The 19,619-nt window shown below is 37.7% G+C and overlaps 1 protein-coding gene and 1 long non-coding RNA gene across 5 annotated transcripts in view; one reads left to right on the top strand and one right to left on the bottom strand.

The window, feature by feature from the left end:
- Window positions 1–326, bottom strand: part of DSE (dermatan sulfate epimerase) — an 80,111-nt gene extending 79,785 nt beyond the window's left edge. For 2 of the 4 annotated variants that reach the window (XM_037017660.2, XM_073219433.1), the window contains exon 1: window positions 50–326. The gene's annotated coding sequence lies outside the window, so the exon portion shown is untranslated. The remainder of the gene's footprint in view (window positions 1–49) is intronic. The other 2 variants (XM_017653499.3, XM_017653500.3) reach the window with 2 other exon arrangements.
- LOC118972306 (uncharacterized) overlaps window positions 1–19,619 on the top strand; it is a 56,314-nt gene that overhangs the window by 18,110 nt on the left and 18,585 nt on the right. Inside the window, exon 2 of the long non-coding RNA XR_005061211.2 lies at window positions 8,818–8,864. This is a non-coding gene — a long non-coding RNA (uncharacterized lncRNA). The remainder of the gene's footprint in view (window positions 1–8,817; window positions 8,865–19,619) is intronic.

Raw genomic sequence — 19,619 nt, 5'->3', positions numbered from 1 at the left:
GCGAGGCGCGGGGCCCAGGGCGGCGCCCGCCCCGCGCCCCTCCGCTTACCTCTCCCTGCCGCCGCTTCGTCCTCCCGGGCGTCGCCTCCCCAGCCTGGGCCCAGGCTCCAGAGCCCCTCACGCCAGGGTGCCTGGGCCCCCGGCGCCCTCGGAGCCGAGCCTCACGGCCCCCGCTGCCCCTGGGGTGTCGGAGGGCGCCGCGGCTAGGGACCCGCCGCTACAGCCCCGGGCGGCGCTCTGCAAACCGGGCGGGGTGTGGACGCCGGGGGAGGAGCGCGGGACGCGGCGGGCGCTGAGCTCGGCTGGAGGGAAGGAGGGAGGTAGGAGGAGACCGCAACGTCACCGGAGCCCCGGGAGGCGAGGACTGGGAGGGGGAACGGGGACCCTGGGACGGGGACCCTTCCCCACCCCGGACCCCGACCTCCGGCCCGCCCCGCCCCGCCTCCTCTCCGGGACTCACAGCTCCGCGCGGCGGGCGGCCTTTCCTCCACTCGGGCCCCGACTCCACGCACCCCTGCCCCGCAGGGCCTCTTTGGCTTTAACTTGCTCTAGTTTACAGTGACCCATATGCTTCGGGCTCGACTCTGGAATCGCCCCCAACTGAAAGATACTTTTGGAGGCTCAGAGGGAGAGGCTGATGCTTCTGGACAGCCCAGAGAAGAAAATCCTGGAAAACGTTGAGAACCTTACCACCGGGGCTGTTGCCCTCCCCTCGCCTTCTCCAAAATAGTTACTCCTCGGATTCTCCTGCATTCGGTTTTGCTCTTTTCAGAGAGAAGGGAAGAAATAACTTATTTAGAAGCAGCTCATGCCTTAACTGTACTAACGAAATAATCTAAATCCAAAAGCACTGAACCCTGCAAACTGAGTGGATTTTAATCATCAAAAGTCAGGAACAGCATATTTGATGTAGGCTGCTTACCAGAGAATATTTCATTTACGTTTTCTCCCAGGCCTGCAGGCTGACCTGGGAGCTCTCTTTCACTTGAGATTTTCAGGAGAATTTGTACCTTAGTTATCTCAGCCCCCGTGGAGAAGTTTCCTCCCTTTTTAAAGCAGCAACTGCACACAGCCTGGTCCAGTCTGGCTCCAGGGAAATGTCAGGTGTAACCCTGGCCATCACCTAAGGCTAACTTGGCCTCCCTCAGTGTTAGTACGTCATTAACTTAGCAGAAGTAGATGGGACAGAAGCAACAAGTGTTTACCTAGTCTTTAGAATTGGAGATGTTTTACCTGGAAGCAGTGATTTTCTCCTTTGATTCAATGTGCTTTTAAGTTCTAAAGGGCTACCTTCGTCCATTTTCCCTGTCCTCAGAGGTCCTTAAGACCTGCAGAGGAGTTTCCATCAGGCCACATTAGGAAAAAATTGTGGATGTCTTATACTTTTATGCTTCTGTTTTTCAGAAGTTGCATATGAAGAAAGATTGCTCATAAGCAGGTCAAAAGGAAGTGGTTTTATTGAATTGTTTTAATGTTACTCAAGTAAACCACTGACTTACATAGACTTTCAGCCATTTTAGATGGCTTGTGGAAAGAGAAGAGGCTCTAGAATTTAGAACTAGCTTTAATCTGGTTTGAATCCTTATTTTGTAATTAGAATGAAGGGCCTTAGAAAACGTAACTTCAGAGGCTCAGTGTCCTCACCTGTGATGTAGAGCCAGTACCTCCACCCAACAGTTATAGAGGGGATAGAATAAAAATAGCTAATATTTGAGGGTGCTAGACACTACTCTAATGGATTTACATGCATTAATTCAATTAGAATTACTTGTGAAAGCGCCTACCTGTAGTATATGGAAAGCATACTACTTGAAAACATCTGATTTGACTTATTTAATCTCTGAACCTGTAGTCATCTAGCTCTGTGATTCTCCAACCTAAAAACATTGAATCAGCAGGGGAGCTTGAATAAGATACTTTTTAATTGGGACCCCACACCAAATCAATGAATCACAATCTCTAGGATCAGAGTCTAAACATCAGCATTTAAAAAATTCTTCCCAAATGATCATAATGTATAACCAGAATTGAGAACTCTTCAAAGGAGACAGTATCCATTGTCATTTGCTCCCTTTCACTACCAGTTTTACCTTCCACTGACATGGAAATCTGTGGATCTACCTCTTGCAAAGGGACCCCCAGAAGGTAGGCCTCAAAATTCTGCAATTATGGTCTCTGAAGTCTTCCAGGATGCATCTTGCTTTTATTCCACAGAAGAGTCCTTCAGTTTGCCTGGGTACTTATCAACTCCATCAGCTTTTCCTCTTCCTTTCTGAAAGCCCTTGGAAGGTGGGTTACTTTGCCATCACCCCTCTCAAAATATAATCCCAATAACTGAATTCAAGGTTTCATCCAAATAACACAGAGTAAAAATACGCTTAATGGTTTTGTCCTAATTAGTGCATTTCCTCCAAATAAGTCCTAGGAGCTATTATGGCAGTAATATTACTCTAATGACTCCCATCTACTAAACTCTGAGGTAGTAAAGTCTTTTTTACAACTGCTCCAAACACACCTTCTCAGCCTACACTCATTAAGTTAGTGTAAGCACTAAACTTGCGATTCTATTAAATTTTATTGTGCTGAGTTAGGCCTCTTCTTTTTAGCTTGTTGACATGCTGGGTATCAATCATTTAATTGAGCAATTCTACCTCCCAGTTTCATATCTTCTACAAACTCAGTCTGCATGCCATGTCATCATTCAATTTCTCATTTTCTGGCACCTTCCACTGCCAAGTGACATTGAATTAGCACACTATTGATGAACATTCTCATCAATTGAGGGCCAACATGTTACTTAAAGTCTTATTTTCTTTCTTTGTCCCAGAGCAGCTAATGTGCATGGATGCATGGCATCTTAGTAGAAATTAGAAAAAGGTACCACAGTTACCTAGGGAGTAGGAAAAAGGCATCCATTCCTCCTAGATACAGCCCTAAACAGATGTGCTTTGTCTGTTAGATGTCCTCACTCTACTGGTAAAGCAACATTGTCAAAAAAAGGAATTGACTACTTAGTGAATTCCTATAACTTTTGAATGTCTTCCTTTCCTAAGTACCCAGATACTACTTTAATAATAGGCTTATTAGTTTTGTTCAGGATCTGTGAAAAGGCCCTTGTCAACGAATGAAGCTGTTTCTTTTTTGAAAACTGGAACTCCATTTGCCCATGAAAAGACCCCAATTTGTCTTTTAGTGTCCATTTCCCTCTGTGCTACTTTAAAATGAAAGTCCTTATGTATAAACTCTCCTTGCTGAGGTATAATTTTTATGCAAGAAAAGTTAAGTTTTACAGAGCTAGGTATGTTCTTACAAGTTCTTCATCTATTTCAGTTTTCAATCATCTCTTGTAGAGTTCATTTTACTGTCAGTAAAAGGTTTTTTTCTTTTTTTTTCATGATAAGGAAAGGAGAAAAGAGAATTCGCTCTGGCTTGTCATCCATTTGCTCTTCTCGGAACAAAACAAACAGTGTATTGCTTTTGTTGTTCTTAGTTTACTCTTGGCTCTATCCTGATGGAGCCCAGTTTTACAGGGCTGTTATAAATACATGGTTTCTGTTCTCACTTAGTTTAATTCATTAAATTAAACCCAAATTTGCCCTCTAGGTTTTCTAACCAGCCAGCTAGTCCAGGGCTGTATAATTTCTTCAATTCTAGAAGTGCTTTTTTTCTTTTTCTCCCTCAGGCTGAATTAGTCTATCTACAACTACACCTAAAAGAGTCATCCTTGAGTCACTGAAGAAGTATGATCATTTTGATTGGCTCAAGCCGATACCTGCATTTACTCAGTGGTAATCTCCTCAGCTTCCCCTTCCATTTCTGAGCATTCAGCCCTGAACCACACAGGCTGACACATCCACTGTGGGCTTGCTTCTCCAGCCTCCCTTACTGGGCTCACTGTCTCCTGACTGCCAGTGCTGACCTGTCCTCACCATTACCACTGCTACAGCTTCATCTTCAGAGGGCTTAAGAAGCCCTGAAAACCTCATTTTCATCATTAAAGCAAAAGGATACATGTACCTACATTCTTAATCATAATGGAGTTGCCACCCCCTCCACCCCCAGTCACAATTTGAGTCTTTTGTATATAATTCTTCTTCCTGTACATATTTCCTGGCCTCACAATCTCCTAACAAATCATAAAGTATGCCAGGCTCCTCCCCAGGCATCTAATTTTATCCTTACAGGCACTGAACTGACATTAGTATTACTGTGTTCATTTGATTGATGAGGAAGCAAAGGCTCAGAAAGGTGAAGTGAATTTCCGAAGATATAAATGGTGCAGACCATGTATGATTCAGTGTTCTGATATCAAATCCAGGCTCTTCCCACTAAACTACTCAGCTTTTACCAGTTTTGCTGCACATTAGAACAATCTAGGGAGCTTTTAGAACTTCTGATACCCAGGTTGTAGCCTGTACCAATCAAAGTATGGGGACTGGTGTGTTTGAAGCCCTGTGATTCCAATACACAGAAGGTTTGGGGACTACCTTTCTATAAGAGTGGTACTAAATGGACACTTGAACCAAATTAAGCATTATATTTAGATGACCATTTATTTACCACGTTTATACTGCTTTAACAATTACATAAAACATTGCAAAGATTGGTTTTCCTTTATACCAGTTCACAAATACACTTATTTCTAAGTATATTTGTTGGACATACTAAGTCTGGGGACTTAATACTTGAGTTCAGTATTGGTTGAACTAGTGAAGTTGCATTCAGATTATAGTCAATGCTTCCCTTCACATTTCTGCTGCCCAAGTATTAAAAATAATAAATTCCAAGAAAACCCACATATTTAACAGCCAGGTTATTTAGACTTTTTCTTCTGCTGATGAGGCTAATTATATCAAGCCAAGAAAATCTTGGCTGTTTTGCATTTGTTAGTATTTTTCAGATGAGGACTAATTGACAGGTAGCTGATGTTAAACCTAAGTATGTTAAACCTAAGTAATCCAATGACATTTTCTATATCCTTTTCTAACTTAACTCCAAAGAATACAAACTGTTTCTTCTTCTTTTAATTTTAATGATTTTTTAAGAGTGCTATATTTAGATGGCCATTTTTACTCTTCATGGCCAAATGTAAAACACTGGTGCTTTTAAAAAATGCTGCAATAACAAAATTTTAAATTCAAACTCCAGCTAACAGACAAATGCATTCCTTAAGAGCACTTATCATCTATGCAAGAAAGAGAAAAGGAAACTTGGAATAATTATATTCCAACCCTTTCATCTGAAACGGAGGTTAACAAAGGTGGTGATTGTTATCAGTTCCTGATGCTAATTACTGATAGAGATGGGAAGAGAAGTCAAGTCTCCTAGTTTCTAGGCAAACTCTTTTTTTCCACTTCTCCATACTGCATCATTGGCCAAAAATATAACTAATTTACCCTTTAGGTTATCATATTTTACATGAATTGTGGCAATTTATTTAAAAATGTAAAGATGCATTCTTTCCATTAACAAAATGTCAATACATAAGGAGGAACAAACTTTATTTTTGGAGGAATCAAATGCCTACTCAAATGTAAAAGGGATGGCCCTTTTGTTTAGCATTACTAAACTTGATGGTATATGTTATAAATTATAAATAATTTTCCACTGATGTGGGCAAAGTAAGCTCAAAACTACAATACTTACAATTCCTACCTAACCAAGCTTTTGCTTTTGAGATGATATCTTCAGTAAACTTCTACCTATCTTGATTCATGTATCCTCATTATACCTAGGATTTTTAAAGCATCCAAAAGTTTTAACAAATTTTCATCCTTCTTTTGCATGAATTGATTTTCCAAGTTTCTTGCTATTATACAAGAAGGATAATGCTAGATAACTGTGTTTCTGATTTGGTAGGCAGATTAATATTATGATGTGAAGATCAGCCACATATATGCACATATACACATTAGTAGGTACATATGTGTATATATATAAAATCTTGCTTTCTGATCAGTCAGTCATTCAACATGTTGTAACAAATAGCAGTTGTTATGAAGCAGACAGAGAACAAAGCATACAACATTGTTGGCTTATGCTATAATGGAAAAGTCACTAAAATGTGCCTGAATTAAACAAATTTTAATTGTTTGGTGAGAAATGAATCAGTTAATACTGGAAACTGAGAATTCTGGGCTCTAGGACTGAGTCTTTCACATACTATCAGTGTGACCCCAGAAGAAACTGACTCTTTTTTTCTCCTATAAATTTGGAAAATTCAGCAATAACATACATAGTAGCAATATTCCTTCTCTGTAAGCAACTTTATTTACAACATAATTTGGTGGAGAGTTGTTTGAAAATAATGCTGCCATATGAATTTTGCTTTTATTGGATGCCATTAAGAACGACCATGGCCTAGCAATTTAACCTAAGAAAACTTGCCTCACGAATCAGTTGGTATCATTCTGTGAGAGAAAAACGAACTACATAACACTTAAAACAACAGATGTGCTGAGATTAACATATGCTTGAAGAGAAAAGGAAGTATTGTAGAATTCTGATCTGTAGTAATATTTCAAAACTCCCAGTTGTTTCCATTTAACCACATTGCCAGTTATATATACTATATTGAAATGAAAGAGCTATATTACAGAGTTTCTATTCTAAGTTTGAAAGAATAATACTAACTTTTGTATGTCCCTGGTCTGTCAGATATCATTTTCTGAGAGCCAAAAAAGCTTCTGAACTTAACTTATGTTAAAACAGTATTGCTATATATAAATATAGGAAAAAAGACATGGAACTATGGTAGCTGACCTAAAATTATAAATAGGAAAAAAGATATTTAAATTTGATTATGATGATTAACAATGACTGCTGAAATCCATAAAATTATGATAATAATGGTTATTGTTAAATTGCATTTGGTTACTAAGAAGCTGGGTAAAATATACTGTTCACTTTCAGTGAGGAAGTTGCTAAAATACCATTCTAAACATAACATTTTAAAAAATTTTTATTGAAATCATCATTGTCAGTTAGAATCTTGTGTATTTTCTTTGTTGAGAAATATATAAGAAAGTCTTATTTGCTGCTTTACCAGGAACTGGCAGCCGAGTGTGTCTATATCTTCCTTTCTCCATTGAGCAGAATAGTTCTGATGAAGGATAAATCGGAAAATATCAATTACTTTGGCCTCTATTTTTGTAGGTGACTTGTTGCTTCAGCATTGAGATGACAAGTGACAACTCAATTATTCTGGATCAACAGTTAAAGAATTGCCAGATTCTACGTCCTGAGTGGGCAAATGAAGTGCCAGAACTGTATAGGGAAACACTGTTTCTTATGACACCTTCTTCAGAAATCATGCTCTGCTTTAGATAGCATTATAAACTTTTCACTTTAAATTTCTTTTACTGTTTTTGTGTTTCCTACTGCTCAGAAGTGTAAGCAAGTCTCATTGGCTACTGGTCTCCAAGCACACACTTAAAGTATGAAAGACAGTGTTTGAACAAGTGCCTAAATTCTTCTACAACCTCTTTTATTTAATGCCCCATTGACAGGTAGTGCCACCAAGGCAAGACCTCTGAGGAGCCAGTGTCCCACCTGCCTCTTCTGCTGGATGGCTCCAGGGATGGGGAACGTGAGCCTGGTCTGGCCCAGAGAGCCTCAACCCACCCAGGCAAAGGCCTCTGATAATTTACCTAGATGTCTTTAAGACTCTGCAGTATGCCTTTTCTAAATATCCTACGCACAATTTTAAAAGGAAAGAAAGAAACAAGCAAAATAATATGAGAACTGTGGGAGGAAGTTGTGAAAGAAGGACATCATCATATATACAAACTTAAAGGAAGTGTGCCTTATTTAGTTTCTTGAGAAATCACAAGAATTGTAACAAAGTCTAATAATCTGTTTCTGACAGTTCCCTCAAGACAGATTTTCTTCAAACCCTTTTGTTTTTAACTAAAACTAATATGGATAGATGATGATAGGTAGAGTGATAGATAAATGATGGACAAAGAGAAGTAGATATGTATAAAAGTTTCAGAAATCAATGTTTATATCTTTTTAATCTATTTCTTTAGAAAAGACAGTTTTTGATCAACTAAATAGATTTCAAGACCCACTAAAGGATTGCAACTTGCAGCTTAAATACGTTGCACTGGGGTTATTGTGTATGTGTAGAGAGATGTTGGGTATAGACCTCTAAGCAATATGATACTGAAACAGTGGATTCTGAACTCTTTCTAACCCATGTAAATCTTCCTGTTAAACACATAAGAAGATACCTTAACGCTTTAACTGAATGAGAAGTAGAGACAACTGTGCTTAAAAACCAACACCTCATGGCATTAGAAGCCTGCTCATACTGACAGGAGAAGGAAACAGAAGTAAATAGATAAGGTTTTTAAAGCAATGCACTACCTTTAAGATTTTCCCAAGGGTGGCATAGATCTTCTAACAGGAAGATTATGTGTTCTTGAGGCACACCAAGAAATTTCACAATCACTAAAATTGTAAGGCACCAGGGCTTCCCCACAGACTAGAAATCGTCAGCTTATCAATGAGAAGGCCCAGCTGGGTGGTGATGATTCATTAGATCCTGCCACTGGGAAGGATATATCCAAAGACTCCACATCCCAGACCCAAAACACCAAATTCCCCCAGTACTTTACCTCCTTGGTTTTTAATACCTAAAGAATAGCTCTTCCCCTCAACAAATCTAGAGAACTTTAAAAACTCTTCCCACCTCCTCAATTTATAAATAATTGCATGGTGTGTGCATACCGGCATAGGTTGTAGTCTTCTGCTGCCGGTGGTGTTGATACCATAATCTCTAAACCTGTCATCTATGATTATTTATTTTCACAGTAACTCTCTCTATGTTCAGAAGGAATCAGCGGCAGTGAAGGACCCTGGTAAGTAATGAGGGAAGGGGGACCACAATTAGAGATTCTGCTGTACTGGATACAGGGCTTTGCAGCCAGGCAAGGACAACTTGCTTGCTTTCTGCCAATGCTGGGAATTCAACTAGACAGTAGGGACTGAAATTATAAAGCATTTCAGTGACCTAGTCCTAAGAAATCCTAAAACCCAATTTATTCACATAATCTTATTTTACTAAATCATGTTACTTAATCAGTGCCTTGGGTTAATTACTCTCTATAAATTCTTTTTGATAGCTCAGTTTAAACCTAAAGAACCCAGGAAGTATATATCAAAATGCAAGACATTAGCCAGGCATTTCTCTGCACCTTCACTGACTTTGACACACACAAGCAAATGGATATTCATACACCTAGGGACATGTATGTACATGGATCTCAACAGGCTTAGAATCATCCAAGAAAGTAGGTCCCTGGAATGCATCATTCTGAACAGCAAATACTCCTGTTTGGTGGGGAGAGATTCTAGAAACATTTTAGATGCTACCAATGACACAATTTTAATTTAATTTAAAATTTTTTAATTTTGTTAAAGGTGAGAAAGAAGGAAAAATATTTTTCAGCTTCAAAAAGTTTTACATAAGCAAGGTCTGCTGATGCTGTGTAAAAAATAACTTGTTTTTATGGTTAAAGGGCAGGAGCCAAGGAATTGCTCACCATCCATCAGTATTTGTTCCTTCCAAAGAGCGAACTAATACTAGAGGAGGGAGAAGAGAGAACATTGTCTTGTGAGCACCTAAGAAAATAGGATGTAGTAAACACTGGGGGACAAAACATCATTAATGAATTTCAGTGGTTCTCAGTTCTCCATTAGCTAGAGGGTTTTTTTGTTGCTGTTGGTTTTGTTTTGTTTTTTGATCCATGCTTTAGAAAGATACCAAGACCTTGCTAAAAGCACAGCTCCATGTGGAGTCAAAACTAGGAATTAATGTGAGATTGTGAAAAAGGGAGACATCAATTTAAGGCCCAAATACTGCTCTTCAGCAATGAATTTTGGATGCATGACGTATGCAGATGGGATCTGGTGAGACTGTAGGACGGGCATCATGTGGTAAGCCTTTCTATGCTCCAGAATTGCAGGAAACCTGAAACACTCAGTGTGGCTACTCCAGCCAAACATGGGCAGCACAGGAGGGGGCAGTTAGCACCGGATGATGGGGATCAGATATGTGGGATTTGGACATCCTGGTCCTCTCACCAACTTAGGTGACCTGAATAAGTCACTTCATCCATCCATCTGAGTACCAGCATCCTCATTTATGAAATGAAAGAGTTGTATCATCAACAAGATTCCTTGGACTTGAGAATTTTAAGACTCAAAATTCCTAAGCTGTGGGACAGATGCCTTCTAGATCAGGACTGTCCAATAGAAATATAATGCAAGCTCCACATGTAATTTTAAAGGTCTAGTAACTATGTTAAATTATGTAAAAACAAGTTAAATAGATTTTATAAAATTTTTATTTAACCCAACATGTCCAAAATATTGTTACTGCAACATGTCTTTGAAATCTCAAGTAACCACACACACAACAAGTGCTCAATAGCTGTGTGTAAATAGTGGCTATCATCTACCATATTCGATAGCACAGCTATAAATAATAGTGTAAAGTTCATAAGATAGGCACAAGGAGTTATATTTTTCTTTGATGTTCTGAGCCATGGTTCCAGAAGCTAGCTATTCAAGAAAATTACTGGAGGGACCTAAACAAAATTTCTAAGCCTACCCAATTCCTTGGGCATGGGTCATATCTTAGGAAATCTCACTAGATAAATTTATATTCAGACAGTTTGTATTAGCATGCAGGGCAGTATTTGAAAACCTCATCACTAACAGACTTCATGGTGTTCAGAGGTGGGTGGAGTAAGGGCAACAGTGGCCATGTGGTCAGCATCCTCTCTGGAGACTCTCCAGATAGGTACCAAGAGGACTATCTTCTGTCCACTGTGTGGGCTGGAATATTTCAACACTAATCCTGATAGCATGGGATGCTTTCAGGTACTGAAGGCAGCTTAATTTTTTAAAGTTAAAATATATTAAAGAATAATGAGCAGTTGTGGCAAAACAAAGGAGGTCAGATTCTACTTTGCCAGGATGTATCCAGCTGGTGACTTGACAGAGCTGCATCTATAGTTACAGATCTAATTTTGAGCCTCTTTAATGTTTGTATGTAGATTGGTTGCCCACAAACCAGGCTGATACTCACTTTCAGATGTCTTCAGTTGAATAGCAACAGAGTAGTTGAGAGAACTTAGCAGAGTGAAGAGTTCATAATGATTTCATTTTACTCACATAAAAACGAAAATGGGCACATGTATTAAAAGTCTGCTTTCCAGACTTCCAAAATCATTTAAGCATGGACAAAGGGGGCTACTAGGGAACTTTCAGAAAACAGGTTAGTTGAATTAGCCTTAGGCAATGTTATCCCAAAGAGAAAGGAAATGAGTCTCAAATGTAGAGGAAGGTATCTCTAGCCTAATTGGAGCAGAAGGTTTAAAAATCAGCCAAACACCAATAGGTGAGACCAAAATGGTGACACAGAAGACACCATCTCCTTCCCTTCACAAAGATCAACAATTAGACAGCTATCTGCAAACAAAATCAGCTCTTCAAAAGCTCTGGAGTCCACTTAAGAAACTTTAGCAAAACTGTGGAATAAAAAACCTGAGAATAACTGCATAAAAAGACAATTAAGACAAGTTCCTTTTGCCTGTATCATCGCACTCCACAGCTGGGATTTCTCAGTGCCAAGAATGAACTTCATAGCTAGAAAGAGTTCCCTTTGCGAGGAAAGGATTAGCGGGGTAAGCGACCCACTTACCCAGCCTTTTGGGACCCTAGAGGAGTATCTTGCTTTGGTTTCACCTTACCCAGCCTGGCAAAGCTGAGACATTAAAATAAATGGAATGAAGAAAAAGGAGTCTAGGGTCTAAGAATAATAAGGACTCTTATCTAAGAATAAGGAAGAAAAGCAGGGGCTTCCAATAGAGCAGCCGCATAGCAGAAGCTGTCACAGTGATTGTGACAGTGTTTACCACCACACTCCCCTGCAGCTAGCCCAACAAAGAAAAGTCCAGGACAAATTGCTTTCACTGGTAAATGCTACCAAATATTTTAAAAATTAACACCAGAAAAATATCATCCTTCCCTGAAGTGGAACAAGTGAGGTTTCTTGAGCTGCTTCCCAATCTGACTAGCTTTAACTGAAGTTCTTGTAAGGCCTTATTGTGCAGCAATTCCATGAGCTTCCTCGTTCATTTTTGTACAAACCCTCCACTTACTTCTCTTAAAATTACTCATGACTTTTGAGATAACACGAAGCAGTGTTGTTTCTTGCAAATAAAAAAGCCTGACTTGAGAACAATGGCTGAAGCTTAGAGTAGCTGTAAGGTCTACATCAGCTTATGTTGTCTAAGAACCAAGAAGCACATAGCAAGTAAGAGACTTTTCAATAAATAAAAACAGATTATCAGTTGGAAATAAAAATATTTTCCAACTTCCTTAAAATTTTTTAAAAGCGATTTTGATCATTAAATTTATATAGTCTGGGTAAACATTTACTTAATGAATTCCCAATCCTTGACTCACATTTCAAGGACAAATAAGAGGAAGGAGACTCTTCCTGTGCAGCCTGCACTAAATATTATCCTCATTCTTTTTATGAGGAGGTACAGAGATATGTCAGGAAATATTACCTCTAAATATTTCTGCATATGTAGGTGTATATTTGGAAGTTACCTGAAATCTAGATTCTAGAAAGTGATGCCACATCACTTGTTAAAAGCAGATAACATTATGATTAAGTATATGAAGACTGCTTACATCTACTGTAAAACCTCTTCTAAGAACCATGGTATATTATTCAGTACATGGTATCTGAGTAAGTTTAGACTGACTATAAGATTTTCTTAAACTTAAAATAATTATTATCAAGTTATTTTACATTGGTCATTCTAGTCCCCAAAAAAGCAGACATAGAGACAAACTCTCATCAAAGGAGAAAAATCATAAAATAAGCCGCATATCTGAATTCCTTTGTTACAATGGCAAGTATTCTATGACTAGAGATAGTCAGACATATGCTCAAGTCAAAGCTGTACAATTTATTTGCTCTATAACTTCAGGCAAGTTGCTTAGCCTTCCTAAATCTCAGTCTCCCTGAGGATGTTAATGTCCATCTTTTGAGGTTATGAGGATAGGACATAAAGAATGTAAATGTTGGACACAATGCCAGATAAATACTCAAAAGTAGCTATTACTGTTAATAAAACAAAGTCTATTTAAAGACCTTGCTGATAAACATTTCTAAGATTTTCTGGAAATTAAGAAAACTTTCATAAAGATATTTATTCCCAGTAACTATCCATGACATAAACAGCTTTATTTGGAATACTAATGAAGGAAAGTAATCCCTAAAATTTCTGCCCAGTATTACCTAACACTCATACATTCACACACACATGAATGTCTCTGCACCCTCCCACCACCACCCTTAGTAATCTTTTAATTTCTCCAGAGGAAAAGTAGAACATAAAGTTCCTTCTTCTAAACCACTAGAGGTCATTATCAGTTCATTTGGAAAAATATCCATCATTGTTTATGCAAACACAGACCCACAAACATATACACTTCCTTGTATACATATACACACACATTTACTCATATGCATATTTAAGCAATAAATTAGAAAGGACCTTAATTTTTGTACTTAACTAACATAAATGAATGAGGTAATGTCCAAGAATTTACTATAACTACCAGACTCCTACTTCTGTCCTACTCTTAACAATTCCTGATGGACTTGTCTGACAAACATATTCTACATTTCCACATATCATTCTGGGAAAGAGTGGGGGTTGGGGTGGGGAGCAAAGAATTAGAAGAATAAGAAAAGAAGAAGAATTGGGGAATAATAAGAAGAGGGACAGAAGGATGAAAAGAAGGGGAAAGGGAAAAGGAAAGAAAGGAAGGCTCTGTGTGTGGGGCATATGTGGGGGTTGGCTTGTCAAGCCACATCAGTTTTGGGAAGCCAATTTTTGCCTACTCAAAGCTTGCCCAAGACTTGCTTTGTTGCAAAATGGGTAGTGGTTTCTCTGCCACGCATATTATTGGAATGAGTGGAGCTCCAGAACTGACTGATGTTTTTTCTCAACTCTCTCAGTTCTTTAACATGAACATCTAAGGCTTTGGTGGTTTGAAGTGTGCCCCTCAAAGCATCCCCAAATTCCTACTTTTTATTTTTCAATTTCTTGATGTTTACTACCCAGTTTAAGAGCTACTGACCTCTGTCCCACCTAGCACTAACCCTGTGGATTTTAAATCCTTTTGCCTTTCAGAACCACCACTCTAAGCTACCTCCATGCAGAGGCTAGACATTAGGATCAATGATTCATGCCAGCTCAGCACCATATTGAGAGATTCTCCTGGGACAGGTTCTTTATCATTTAAGGCAGCCTCATGTTTGGGGAAATCCTGTGACTGAGAAAAAAAAATGGTTCTTACTAGTCATTTTAGTTGAACTGATCCTTTGATATATAAACAGGATAAGCAGGATAAGCTAAGATCTGAAAGGATTGGTTGTGCCAAGGAAGCTACGTGTATGTAAATAATAGTTGATTTGCTCAAAGTGACATTCAGTAAGCACCACTATGTATTGATACTGACTCCAAGAATGTATAAATGCCTAAAATCATGAAATGTTATAGCTAGACATCTAGTTTGACCCTTTCATTTTATGTATTTACAAACAGAATTGAGGTCTAGAGATTTTAACTAACTTTTCCTAGGTGATGTGGAGAGACTAAAATGGGCTTTGGTTATAGTCCAGTGGAAATTAAGTGTAACCAAAGAGGTTATACACAGTTAGTTAGTAAAGGTTTAATGATGGGACTTAAAGTTCTCATAAACTAAGAGTGGCACTCTGGGATAGGAAAACTGCAGTCACTAAAAAGGTGTGTAATTATTAAGAGACAGTTCTCTAGGTTCTAGAGTTGAGATGAACATTCTTCGAGATCTTTGTCTCCATTGATAGTTTTGATAGTTCACCAGGGAGCTTTCTAATTACAAACTCAAATTCCTAAATATCCAGAGATCAGAATTGGAGTACACTGATGGCAGAGAAGAAGATGCTAATCAGCAAAGACTGATCATTTGATTTAAATTGTTAAACTCAAGTTTCTAAAATTAAACACTCAAAGACACTGGATTCATGAAAAATAATCCAAGATGGTTGAAAACATTTTTTTCTCTTTGTGAAATTATTAAAAATTTCAGTATTTTATGTAACTATTTTATAATGAGGTAAGAATAATGAAGTTATTAACAAATAACAAGCACTACTATAAATAGAATGTAATAGCATGTGGCTATGATATATTTAGCCTTATAATAAGAATATAATATAATCAGCTATAAATATGATTCCTAAGAATTTAAATGTTAATAAGGTTACCAATTTGTTAGCACTTTTCTTAAACAAAAAACGAGAGTTTTAAGATGTAAAATGAAGTATCAGGTTTGTTTTTATCTTCTACCTCAGACCCTTTGTTTCTCTCAGGAACCACCAAGGGTTACCCTCTTGCTGCCAGGACATCTGGTTATGCGATAGCAAACTGAAAGCAGACAGCTGTTCCCTTATAGTAAGGGTTCTGAGACTGTGGATTCTTGAGACTGGGGCTTGAGCAAGAGGAAAACATCATATCTCGGTTACAGGAAAGTTACTGATGGTGTGTCCTATTTGTGAGAAAAGAGGAAAGTAGACAAAGAATCAAAATCATGCTTAATCACAACAAATGGTCTACTAAACACTAAGAAAAAACAACCTCCAAAGTATCAGTAACATTAGCCAATTTGAATGCCTTTTAACAAATGAACAATTTTTTTTCTAAGACTGTTAAGTTCTCCGTAAATTAATAAAATACAGAAGAGAGACTAGAATTCTTCATGAAGCAGGACTTTCAGGACTTTCTTTCTGAAAGGAAGATATGCCAGGAAAATCATTATACAATGAAATGTTCATGTCCAAAGTCATGGAAAACACCCAAGCTATTTTCCTTACTTAGAGGCAGATAGTATGTTTACATGTAGTGTACACGTTTAGTGAAAATACATGCATGGAACACAATTCCCCTTTGAGAATACCATATAATAGCAAGAACTTGACTGATATTTAGAAAGCCATTACTTGCTGTTTAAGAAACACTCTTAAATATCAGAATCATCAACTGAGTACAACACAATGTGTGACTGTGTTCTTTGCTCTCTCAAACAGTAGGCAATTATGTCAGTGTATTGTTATATGATTATTTGGCTAATAATGATCAAGTCCTGTTTAATACTTTTCCCTGAGAAAATTTGGATAGAAGTTCAAGACCTATATGTATTTTTCAATGTGCTGAAATGTGATTTTCTAAATGTGATTTTCAGATTGGCTTATGAAGGGATCTCTGGAATAAGTTTTTGTGATATGAAATGGAGATATGCAAGTTCCTTTCTCTGAAGAATGAGCTCTGATTGTAATTATGCTTCTTTAAAAGAAGCTTGTTGACACAGAAGTTAAATAATAAGATGTTTCCACTCTGTAAGGAAGTATGTCCTAGAATAATGTAGATTGATGCTACACTGACCTTCATACTATTCCTCAACCATATCCACTTAACAGTTTTTATGAAGGCATAGGAAATCACTTTTCAATTTTTTTTATTATCCTACCCCTTTATGACATACAGTTCACTTTGCAATAGAGAAAAACTTTGATAAAAAATTTGAAAATGAAACTTGGATCTGGTAAAATTACAAGCTCAGATTCCTAAACATTGTAAAAGGGAAAAGTATATTGAGGTATTCTTTTAAAAACTTTTATGGATGTAAACATGAAACATAATTAATATGTAATTCATTTTTTAAGACAATAAATAAGTGAGAGCTTCTGGTTATGACTATGTGAGGAGACTGACAAATGTTCTCTCCAAATTGCAACTATAAAGCTCGATAAGATTGACAAAAACAATCATTTCAACATTCTGAAAACGTTGTATGACCAAAGGCATACACCAATCTGAGAAGTGTTTAGGCTTGAAAATTGCTGAACTTTGAATAAGAATAATGAGAGTCTGTGGCATTCTGGCCTGGAGCTGCTTCCCTGCCTGCTCCCCACTCCATAAGGACAGAGATTTTATAGGAAAAGGGCAGGCCATGAGGACTGGCACTCTGTCATGGTAAGTGTGAACTCACTCAGTCTGGAGTGGTGTAAGACAACCACTCCCAGTAGCATTTTTAGCAGAAATAATAATCTCTTAGGTAGGTGGACAGAGAGAGACAATGGCTCTACTAGTCTGAGGTTGAGGTCAAAGCTAGTCACCCATTCCGGGCGAATCCTGGAGTTGTGTACATGCACAAAGTATATAAGAAAGGGCCCAGGAGAAAGTAAAATCTAGAGCTGGAGTAGACTTGAAAACAGCCTGACCTTTGAGTGAACTACCCTACACATATAGAGATTGACCAAAAGTATATAACAGAGGACAGAAGCCTTGCTGGCTTAAGGTGTTGCACACAAACCTCTGTCCAATCACTAAGCCATATGTACACAGGGAAACCCTCAGGAAACAGGCTTGAAATAAAAACAGCTGTGTGTGTGTGTGTGTGTGTGTGTGTGTGTGTGTAAATATACTACATATATACATACACATGCATATATATACTGATATACAAATATACATATATAAATATATATAAAAGTGCTCATTAAAAACAGATGTACATATATAATAAGATATATATAGCATGTAAATATGTATATGTGTATCTATATATACATATACATATAAGTACATTTATATATGATTTTAAACTGATCAGTGATATCCATACATACTAATGTCAGGGGAGAAAATTTTCACAAATTTAACCTAGGCAAGTTACTAAACAAGTGAACAAAAATTAGCAGCAACAATAACCTTCAGAAGTAGGAAAAAAATCAGAATCCAGACTTACTGCAATATATTGTCTAATATGTCCAGTTGTAACAAAATAATTATGAGATGTGCAAAGAAACAAGAATGTGTGACCCACATTCAAGAAATAATGCTGTCAATAGAAATAGTCTCTGGTTGTCCTAAAAGTTGGAGACATTTGCAGACAAAAAGTACAAAGCACTCATTTTAAAGAGAGCTATTTAGTTTAAAGAACGAAATTAAACCTAACTAAAGAAAAGCATGACAGCAATGAATCAACAAAGAGAAATTCTCAGAAGGGTGATATAAATTAGAAAAGAAAAAGAACCAAATGCATGTTCTGGATTTGAAAACTGCAATGAAAAATTCACTAAAAGGACTCAACAGCAGATTCGAGATGGCGGGAGAATCAGTGAACTTAAAGACAGATCAGTAGAAATTATCTAAGCTGAAGAACCGAGACCTATAGAACAACATTAAATGCACCAATATCCATGTAATGGGAGCTCCACAAAGAGAGAACAATGAGAAGGGGACAGAAAAATGGAAAAAATAATGACTGAAAACTTACCAAATTTGTATATAAAAACAGTAATCTGTGTATCCAAGAGGCACAACAACTCAACAAACCCCAAGCAGATAAACCTTCTTCCTGAAACTCTCCTCCTTGGCCTTCTAGGACTGTGTACTGTCACGGGTACCCTCACGCCTTCATGAATGTTCCTCCCTTGTGTACTTTTCTTTTTCAATCTTTCTTTTCTCAGTGAGTATATTTTAAAATACCATGCAACTCATCTTTCTTTACTATACACTCTTACAGAAATTTCATACATTTTTTTTATAGACTATTAGTAAAGTGACTTTCAAATCCTATAACATGGCTTCAGTATTTCCATTGCCTGGCTAAATGCCTCTTCCTGTATATTTCACTAGCTCCCTAACTGCAGAATGGAAATTATTCCACATTTATATAACAGCATTAGCACTTAGAGTGGGCAACAGACAACCTGAAAGCTCAGTTATGTTTTGCATTCCTTCTCCCCTCCACTTTACTCAGTTGCTAAGTCCTGATAATTCTACTGATAATTTTCTCCTTTCTACTCATTTCCACTGCTACTTCCTTAGTTTAGGATTTCATCACTTTATCACCCAGACTGATAATAAGAGGCTTTCATGACCTTGTTCTCTTCTTTCATTATTCCATCAAAAATATAATAGACTAATATTTCTAAAGCATAGCTCTGATCATTTTGCTGTTAAACAACATGTTAAAACAACAAAATGAGTTTCCCATTGCTCAAAAAATAAAATCTGAGCAGAATACTGCTTTCTAAACTGTATTCACCACTTCCCTTTACTAACCCCAAATTGCAATTGTGAAAAAAAGTTAGAATTTTTTTTCAATTTATCTGAAATAAACCATGACTTTAAAAAAGAAAGAAAAGTGAAAAATGGGAAAAAAAAAGATTATTATTTGTGGGTGGGAACATGTTCCCTGACAACTTGTAAATGTTCTAAGATTTAACATTATGTTAGATCTTGGAAGCAGAGAGTGGCCACATCAGCTATGGGAGAAGAAAAGTCCAGGACACATGGCCATGGAATATGGTGAACAAATGGACAGAGTTGGGATGAAGGAGATCCCACTCTGGACTTTTTTAGCCAGTTACAGACATGAAGACAAACTATCTACTGAACAGGACCAAGTTACTGGTAATAGAGATGAACAGAGATTCTAGCACAGGGCATGTGAGCCGAACACAATGAAGATCAGAG

The sequence above is a fragment of the Manis javanica genome, chromosome 13 (genome assembly GCF_040802235.1).
Source record: "Manis javanica isolate MJ-LG chromosome 13, MJ_LKY, whole genome shotgun sequence".
Classification (NCBI taxonomy): Eukaryota; Metazoa; Chordata; class Mammalia; order Pholidota; family Manidae; genus Manis; species Manis javanica.
The sequence above is the reverse complement of the archived record's forward strand: the minus strand, read 5'-3'. Positions and strand labels throughout refer to the sequence as shown.